Source organism: Talpa occidentalis, unplaced genomic scaffold, assembly GCF_014898055.3.
Source record: "Talpa occidentalis isolate TD23 unplaced genomic scaffold, MPIMG_talOcc4v2.1 talOcc4.5, whole genome shotgun sequence".
Lineage (NCBI taxonomy): Eukaryota > Metazoa > Chordata > Mammalia > Eulipotyphla > Talpidae > Talpa > Talpa occidentalis.
This window is the reverse complement of record NW_023604861.1, coordinates 68,865,774-68,874,345: the sequence shown is the minus strand read 5'-3', so window position 1 is coordinate 68,874,345 and position 8,572 is coordinate 68,865,774. Positions and strand designations below refer to the sequence as shown.

Below are 8,572 nucleotides of genomic sequence, written 5' to 3'. Positions count from 1 at the left end.
CACGCGCCCCCCGGGCCCCGCGCGCGGGTCCGCCGCCCCTGCGCGTCGGGTCTGTCTTCACCCAGGCTCTGGCTGCGGCGAACCTCCAAGGGCTCAGGGTGCAGTCCCGAGCACTGATTTCCGCGGCGACGCGCAGACACAGCCCCGCGCCTCGGCAGCCACCATCATCCGCCGCCGCCGCGGGAGAAGAGCCGCCGCCGCCGATGCGCGGCCGCCAGACCCCGCGGGCGCCCGGGCTCCCGCTCCCCCGGCGAGGCGTCTTCGTGGGCGCCAGCACCCGCGCGCACACGCCTCACTGCACCTGCGGGCTTCCGCTCCCGGGAGAGGCTCCTGGGGGGGTCACCCCGCCTTTAAATCAGGGATCTGCATATCCGAGAACCGATTACCCAGTTCGCTCACATAAGTTTGCAGGGAGTGCACGGTGGGCTTCGCAGCAGACAAGGGGATTTATTCTGTGACAGCTTTGATTTAACAGGGAACCCGGGTAAGCCGTGCAATCACCATCCTTGGAGCCGAAACTGACAATCTACAGCCAGGATTCAAGAGCGAGAAAGAAAGAAACAGATTTTTTTGCATAAGTCATCCAATCCGACAAAATGATACCCAAATTAAACCAAGTTGTTTTTTGTTTTTGTTTTTGTTTTTTGCGTTTTGTTTTTAACGTCCTATTCTCCCTTTCTCCCACCAGTTCCATCTCCTTCCGAGGTATGAAATATGCCTTAACTGCCCCTGGCTGGTGTTTGCTGATTTGGGGGGAAATTTTTTTTTCTGTTTCTCCATTAAGCCAGGGTCATTTTTTTTTTTTAAAAAGATGATTCAATTAGTTGTCATGTATGTGCTTAAAATTCCTATCCTCTGTGCGCCCTCTCTTCTCCGAGAAAGCCATCTAGAACTTAGCAGCTCTCACTAATTGGCAGCTCCGAGAGCAAACGTCGTAAAAGATGTTCTGAAACCGAGAAAACCACACACTAGTGCAGTTGGAAAGAGGAAAGCGCTCCCCACCAAACGCTCCCGGTCCAGGGGGAAAAAATAAATCAATGACAAGTGGCAAAATTCTCACAGCTCTCCCCAGGCGGGTCTGCGCTAGCGAGGGGGTCCCGCACACTCCAGGGTCAGGCCGTTAGCAGGGAGACAGCGGGAGCCGGGTCGTCCGCGGAACCTCCGGGGAAAGAGCTTCCCCCCAGACGCAGCCTCCCGGGAGTCGGCCCCAGGGCCACCCCCGCCACCCCGACGGCGTCCCGCACCCCTCCCCAGCCCAGGCAGGCGAGTCCCGAAGCACCCGCTCTTCCCGCCTCTAACCTCTGCTCGCAGCGGGCGCCGCCTGCACGTCCCGGTCTCGCACCCGCGAGCGACAGCCTCTGTCTGTTCCCCTCCCGCCTCCCGCTCCCGGGATGGGCTTCGTCACTGGGGCGCGGCGGGAGACAGATCGTCCTCCGCCGGGGCACCGGGGGCGTGGCCACAGCACCGCTTAGGGGAACCGAGACCGCGGGTTACTAGGCGATATCTGGGCGCTTGGAAACAGCGACGCCCCGGAGCGCTGAGGCCGCCCCTCTTCTTCCCCGCCCACGGGGCCCTTCTCTCGGCGCATCCTGGGAAATGTAGTCCTTTCGACACCCGCGCGGGCGGGAGCGCGCGGCGCGGGACCACAAGTCCCAGGCTCCCGCGCGCCCGCAGGGGCGCCGAAAGGCCGTTACCGGCGTCAGCGGAGCTTGCGGTTCTCGGCTGAGGAGGGAAGGGCCGCCCAGGGCGACCGCTTGCCCACGCCCGGCGTCCTCTGGCGACTGAAGCGGCGGGACGGCGCGTGTCTACCTGCGTGTGAGGAGTGCTGGAGCTAGACAGTGTCCAGGGCCGGTCTCAGTAATCTCTCCCGCACCGGCCCCTGAGGGATCCGGTCTTCGACATCTGTGCACACCTTATCCGACTGAAGCCCGGTTTGTTACCTACTTCAGTGTTCCTTTTTATACAGATGGATTCGAATTTGTTGAAAGTGCAGCGATACCAAATTTAAGAAAAATGTAGGGGTGTGGTCTCACTTTGCCCAAAGAACCTGAGCCTCTTGAGCTGCCTCCTAAATTCGAGGATTTAAGTAATATTTAAAGATAAACAGGTTTTGGAATTGGGAGCGTTCAAACGCAGAAGCCGGGAGAGTTTTTCCCTGAAGTGAACTACCTGAATTCCACCTAGTGATTTGCATTATATCCTTAAAATAATGATAGTCATTGATTTTTTTTTAAGAGAGGAATAACAATCAAAACTAGTAGTCATCAAAACATGAGTGAGTAGAGGTAGTGCTTGAGGCACCACATCCAGGTAATAGCAACGATCCAGAAAGGAAGGGACACCTTCCACAGAAGATGCAAAGGTATGTTGAGAGGAGCCTCCTGAACAAACAAATGGATGCAACAGGACATGTTCATTTCCTCATTTATCTTAATATAACTAATGGCCACTATGCTATACCAGATTGCACTTTGAAATGGGTTGAAGGAGTAAGTTCTGGGCCTGCCACTTAAAATGTAACTTTAGACAAATAACTAAATCCTCTAGTCTTTAGTCTATTCATTTAATAAAGCATGACAATCCTCACCAGGATAGTTGTGAGAAGGAAACAAAAGTATATACATGTACAAAGTTAATTTATAAAGCATGATGTAAGCATGGTTCTACCTTTGGACAAAAGCAATATGGAAAAGTAAGAGTAACACTCAACATAATAACACTATGTTAATATGATAAATAGCACTTTGTTACAGACACTGAAAATGGTGCTTTACATGAGTTAAACAGTATATTCTTCATTCCAATAATAATCCTGTGCGATAGGTACTATTATTTCCTCATTTTACAGATGAGGATACAAAAAAAAAAAGATTAAGTAACTTCCCTGAGGATGTATTTGAACTTAGGTTCCACAGTCTGTGTTCTTAACCACCAAGAATTATGAAAGAAATTGGTTAGATGATAGATCCAATTTCATTTGTGAGTGGCAAACTCAAAATAGCTGTGATTTAAACTTGATAAAATTTTATTTCTCTCAAAAACCTGGAGATAATACTGACCCCATATGATGACTCTGCTTAAGGAAAAACTTGAGTACTCAAGAAGGAAAGTGGGAAGAGGCACATGGAGCAGAAAGATGTGAAGAAGCTGCACTTGCTTCTTGGTCTTGGTTGAAACAGACCTGGGTGAGAGAACTATGGGGAGATTAACAATGGCAGCTTTTATCTTGATTTTGATTTTTCTCTTTTCCTCCCAGACTTGTCTGGCTGTTTCTGACCTGTTCCTATTGGGGACCACACTGTTACATTGCCAGTATGCCAACATTCTGCTCTATTATTCCTAGATGTCATAGTCCATGATAGAGTGCCAGCCATAACTTACACATTCCAGTATCTTTCAAAGATGAAGAAATGAAGGGCCAAGGAGTACGTGTTGGCTGCCTTTAAAAGAAAGATTCTCAAAAGCTGTCTCCAGTTTTTCCTGTTTACATGATAGTGGCTTGAACTTAGTTACGTGGTCATACCTAGCTGCAAGAAAACTAGGAACTAGTCTTGGAAAAGGAGCAGGGGCTCTTTAAGTCCTTATCCCTTTTAAGCCTGCAACAACCCCATCAGTGGATATCTTCATTTTAATGTGAGAAACTGAGACCCAAAAAGAATTATTTAACCAAGATTACATAAGTGGCACAACCAGAATTCAAGCTCAGCTCTAACTACAGAGCTACTACTATTAAATACTATCCATGTGCCTCCCAACGTAAGATAGAATATTTATTAACAATTGATAAGGAAAAAAAGCAGAATAAAACAAAATTAAAAAATTTTATGCCTCAAGTACTAAGGACAAAATGTAAGTTGAATTCATAAAAGTTCTCACTAAAGTACTTGAATTTTAAAAAGTAAAATGAGAGGTCAAGTGTAAAACTTGGATTATGTCGGGAATCATACTTTTAGAGAAGACCCTATGTATTACCTTGGGTCTTCAGCAGAAATAGAAAGTTTCAACAGGGCCTGCCATTCATCAGAGAACTGTGGAGTGAGGGATTAAGCCAAAATACATAGGAATGAGATACACTTTTGGTTACATGAAATGGGCTATGGAACTTGGCATTTCACAGGATGTCAAGTGGTCTGCGCCCTAGAAGAGGTTGTACTCAGTCCCAAAAGACCTCATCTTTTCCCTATTCATTGCTTTCCAATGTTAGGCTACAAAAAAAAAAGAAAAGAAAGAAAGAAAGACAAAAAGAAAAAACACAATACCCAGCCACCAAACTATGGTTCTGGGAAGACCAACTCATTTCCAGATTGGATGGGCAGAATATCAAGAAAAATCTATACATAAGCTATCAGATAGTTGGAAAGAATGCACCTATGAAACATAAGAAAGCACATAGCAAAAGCAAACCCAAACCCTGAAAGATAGGTTATATACAAAGATAGATGAAGAACCCCATCTAGAAGGAAATTTATGCCAAAGAAGCAGATTCTCTACCAAAGAACTTACAGTATGAATTTAAAATATCAAAAGCTTAAAAATGGACACTAAGAAATCAAGCTAAGAAGTAGTTGAAAAAAATAGGAACACAATTACAGATCTAATGAATACAGTTCAAGCAATATTTTTTTCTTTTTTAATTGTTAATTATTTTATATATTTTTTACATCATTTTTCATTTTTGTACAATGTATGCATTTTCATCTTGGTTATAGTCCCGTAAAATTCCCACGACCCATTCACCCGTAAGCTTGAAATCAAGTTGCCACTACGGAAGAAACTCTGGAAAGCATCACAAAAAAAGGCAGGGGTGGGGGTCGCCATGATCCCCACTCCCGCCCTCGCCGGGAGTCCAACGTGAAAGTTGCTGGTGGGCTGGGCTTCCAGGGAAACCGACCCGGAGCTGGAGCCAGAGCCATAGGCCAACACTAGTGGAGGTGGCAGCACCACCGAGGCTCAAAAAAAGGGGGGTGCAATTGTATGGGGAATATAGCCAAAATGAAAATGCATACATTGTGCAAAAATGAAAAATGATGTAAGAATTATATAAAATAAAATATTAAAGAAAAAAAGTTGCTGTCAAGCCTGGGGCGTGTCTCTGACAATCGACGAAGGCAGACGTGGGTGGTTTTTTCTCAAGTATTTTTTCAGTCTGTTCAGAGCCTGGGAAATGATTTTAATTTTGGGATTAGATGAAGCAGGAAAAACTATAATTTTGTACAGATTACAAATTGGTGAAGTCGTTACCACTATTCCTGCTACTGTATTTAATGTTGAAACAGTAACACAAAAACCTTAAATTCCAAGTCTGGGATTTAGGAGGACAGACAAGTATTAGGCCATACTGGAGATGTTATTAGTCCAACACATATGCAGTCATTTATGTAGTAGTCAGTTGTGAGAGAGAGAGAAGTGGCATTTCCAAATCAGAGTTGGTTGCCATTGTTGGAGGAAGAAGAACTAAGAATAGCTATTTTGGTGGCGTTTGCAAATAAGCAGGACATGGAACAAGTCATAACTCTCTCAGAGATGGTGAATTCACTTGGGTTGCCCGCTTTGAAGGACCGGAAATGGCAGATACTCAGAACTTCAGCAACCAAAGGCACTGGCCTTGATGAGGCAATGGAATGGTTAGTTGAAACATGAAAGAGCAGGCAGTAAATTCAAACACTTCTCTGAAAAGAAGACTACATCACATATCCCTTGGAAAAGTCACTTGTGCTTTATATTACTAAATGCTGACAGCAACATTTGTAATAAATATAGAAAAGTATTTAGTTGGAGGAGTAACTCATGTTGATTGAACCAACTGAATATCTTTTCTGTGTAACACAAATATTCCTTCCTTGCTTTCTTGTGTTAAGATATATGTATAGGCCTCCCCTGGTGGCGCAGGCGGTTGAGCACCGTGCTATGAGGCTGTCTGCAGCCTCTGCAGTGCAGGTTCGATCCCGGCCAGCCAGCGAGGGTCCCACATGGCGCTGCAGACCTCTCCTGTCGTGCCCGCTGCTCCCCTCAGTGGTGTATTTCATCAGTCTGTCTGTTCTGTTCCCTGCTCTGTCTCTGGTGAATCCTTTCACCCTCCCGTGCATCTGGCCTGTACCCTGGTTCTTGTACAAATAAATAAATAAATCTTTAAAAAAAAAAGATATATGTATTCTATTTGTATGGAATTCTTATTCAAATACAGTCCTATTAATGAGTGTACTCTTATTGAGGTTAAAAAAAAACTTTCCTATTTTTTAATTAGTGATTGCAGCTTGTTTGTATTAATACTAATAAATTTCTTAACTCAGATTTTTCCCCCAAAATGAATTTTTTCCAAAGATTAGACTCAATAGAGTAGGCTAGGAATATAGTGTGGGTAATACAGTCTTCATTTGCTGAATGATCATTTTATTTATGTTGTTTCATTTAAAAGAACTTGGTTATCAGCATGAAGTTTGTGGTTAGCTGGACTCTGACCTGTCATTGTCATTTCATGAGTACTTTGTAGTTGTCACAAAAAATTTTACACATACTGATCTAGTCGATGTGTATAGGATCCCTGCGATAGAGTTAGAGCAGGCTGTCCTGTCTCATTTTTATAGACTTGGACCTAAGGTTCTGATGGTTGACTTGCCCAGGGTCCCCAGCTAGTGAGGTGGGAAGAAGGCTTTAAGCAAGACTTCTGAGTCAGAAGCTTGTCCTATAAACTATACCTTAAATTCCTGAAAATGCTAATATTGGCAATACAGACAACCCAGTCCTTAAATAAAATTATATAAATTGAAATCGACATAGTACACTCAAAGTAATGTCCATAAATGTATTTATCCATACTAGTAGACATAGAAAAAATCTTAAGGGCCTCCCCTGGTGGCGCAGCGGTTGAGCGCTGGGCTGCGAAGCTGCCCGAAGCCTCTGCAGCGCCGGTTCTATCCCCTGCTGCCAGCGAGGGTCCCTCAGCAGTGTACTTCGTCAGTCTGCCTGTTCTGCTCTCTGCTCTGGCTCTGGTGAATTCTCTTACCCTCCCACGCTTCTGACTATACCCAGTGCTTGTATAAAAAAAAAATCTTTAATTGATATATGATGGAATTCATAGCACATTGAAAGAAATTTTAAAAAGGCTTTATTTTGAAAGATTTAAGACATTTGTATTGTCTTTGATTTATTTACCTGCAGTTAGACATATAAGTTCAGTAAAAAGGCAGAATTGTATTCTACAGGGAGAAATTAAACATTATTCATTTTAAAGATTAGGTTTCCTGCTAGGTTATCAGAGAAGCTTAAAAAAAATTATGTTCCAAAGAAATTTTGAAATTACCCAGCCCACCACTGGAGTAGCTGGAGGAGGAGTGAATGTAGTCCTTAGTAAATACTAAAATTGGGTGGATTTTTTTTCAGTTTTTCAATTAGACAACCAGCATTATAAAAATCAGATGCTGGTAAAGAGAAGCTTGCTACTATTGTGTCTCTCAGATTCAGAACAGCAGTGGCTTTATTTCCTGTCTCTGACACTGTCCTTCAGATATAGGCTTGTGGCCTCTTCCCTCACACTTTTGGTTATTCTGAGTGCAAATGAATGTTGGCTTTCTCTTCTCACCCGTGGGACTTTTATTCATTCCCCATTTCCCTCCTATTTTGGTCTCTTTGAAATCTTTTTTGGAGACTTTTTCTCTAAGAACCTGCTATTACTAACCCGGCATAGCAGTGTGTTAAAGGTCACTCCTGATGGCAGACGTCTTCGCATGTCTATCTCTAGAATCCAGGTGCCTGGCTCATTGCAGCACCCCAGAATGTGTTTATGGTTGAAATAGTATTTGCTAGCTAGGAGAATAGTATTCCTCAGTTTAATACTGGGTCCTCCTTCTGGTCAAGGGCATGAACTGTTGCTGAGCTTGTTCCCAGGTAGCTAAGGGCTCCACAGCAGCTCAGGAATACTGTGAGAACAAAATGGGCAAGTGAGCCCCTATAGCCATTGCATCTTGCATCTTGCATCCTGAGGGCACAAGAAGCTGTGGCAGAGTCAGCACTAGGATGATCCTAATCCCTCTGGCTTATGACAAAGAATAGGATGAGAATGTACAATTATTTTCATATGGTATGAATTACAGGGGCCTTGTGTATATAGGTATGTTACAGGAGTTTGAATATTGATATTTACAAAATAAATCTCGAGTTCTGTTTATGAAAATGGGAAGTACCATATTGAAATCAGAACACAAATGAGTTGTAGGCACAAATGACCTCTGAGTTTTCTTTCCTGTACTCAAGAGACTTGTACAAATATGAAAGGTTTCTGTCAGCTCCAGTAATCTATTTTATAGCTCTGGTGGGTAGTTGTGCTATATCATGTTATCACATTGTAAAAAATGAAAAATTGAGAGTGATGGTTATCTCTGTCATGAGAATACCTGAGATGCACTTTAAATTGTTGAAATGTAAATTCCTTGAGGGCAGTGGCCATACCTTATTTACTGCTAGTATCCCTTGCATTAGTGTGGTGCACCTAGTACATAGTAGGCACTCAATAAATATTTACTGATAAAAACAAAAAAAAATGCAGAGGGGAAAAGACAAGGAGACTAACATAGAT

General features: G+C 43.7%; 1 pseudogene; it reads left to right on the top strand.

The window, feature by feature from the left end:
* The first annotated feature begins 4,646 nt into the window (after positions 1-4,646).
* On the top strand, positions 4,647-5,655 carry LOC119259818 (ADP-ribosylation factor-like protein 1; annotated as a pseudogene).
* Positions 5,656-8,572: the final 2,917 nt, after the last annotated feature.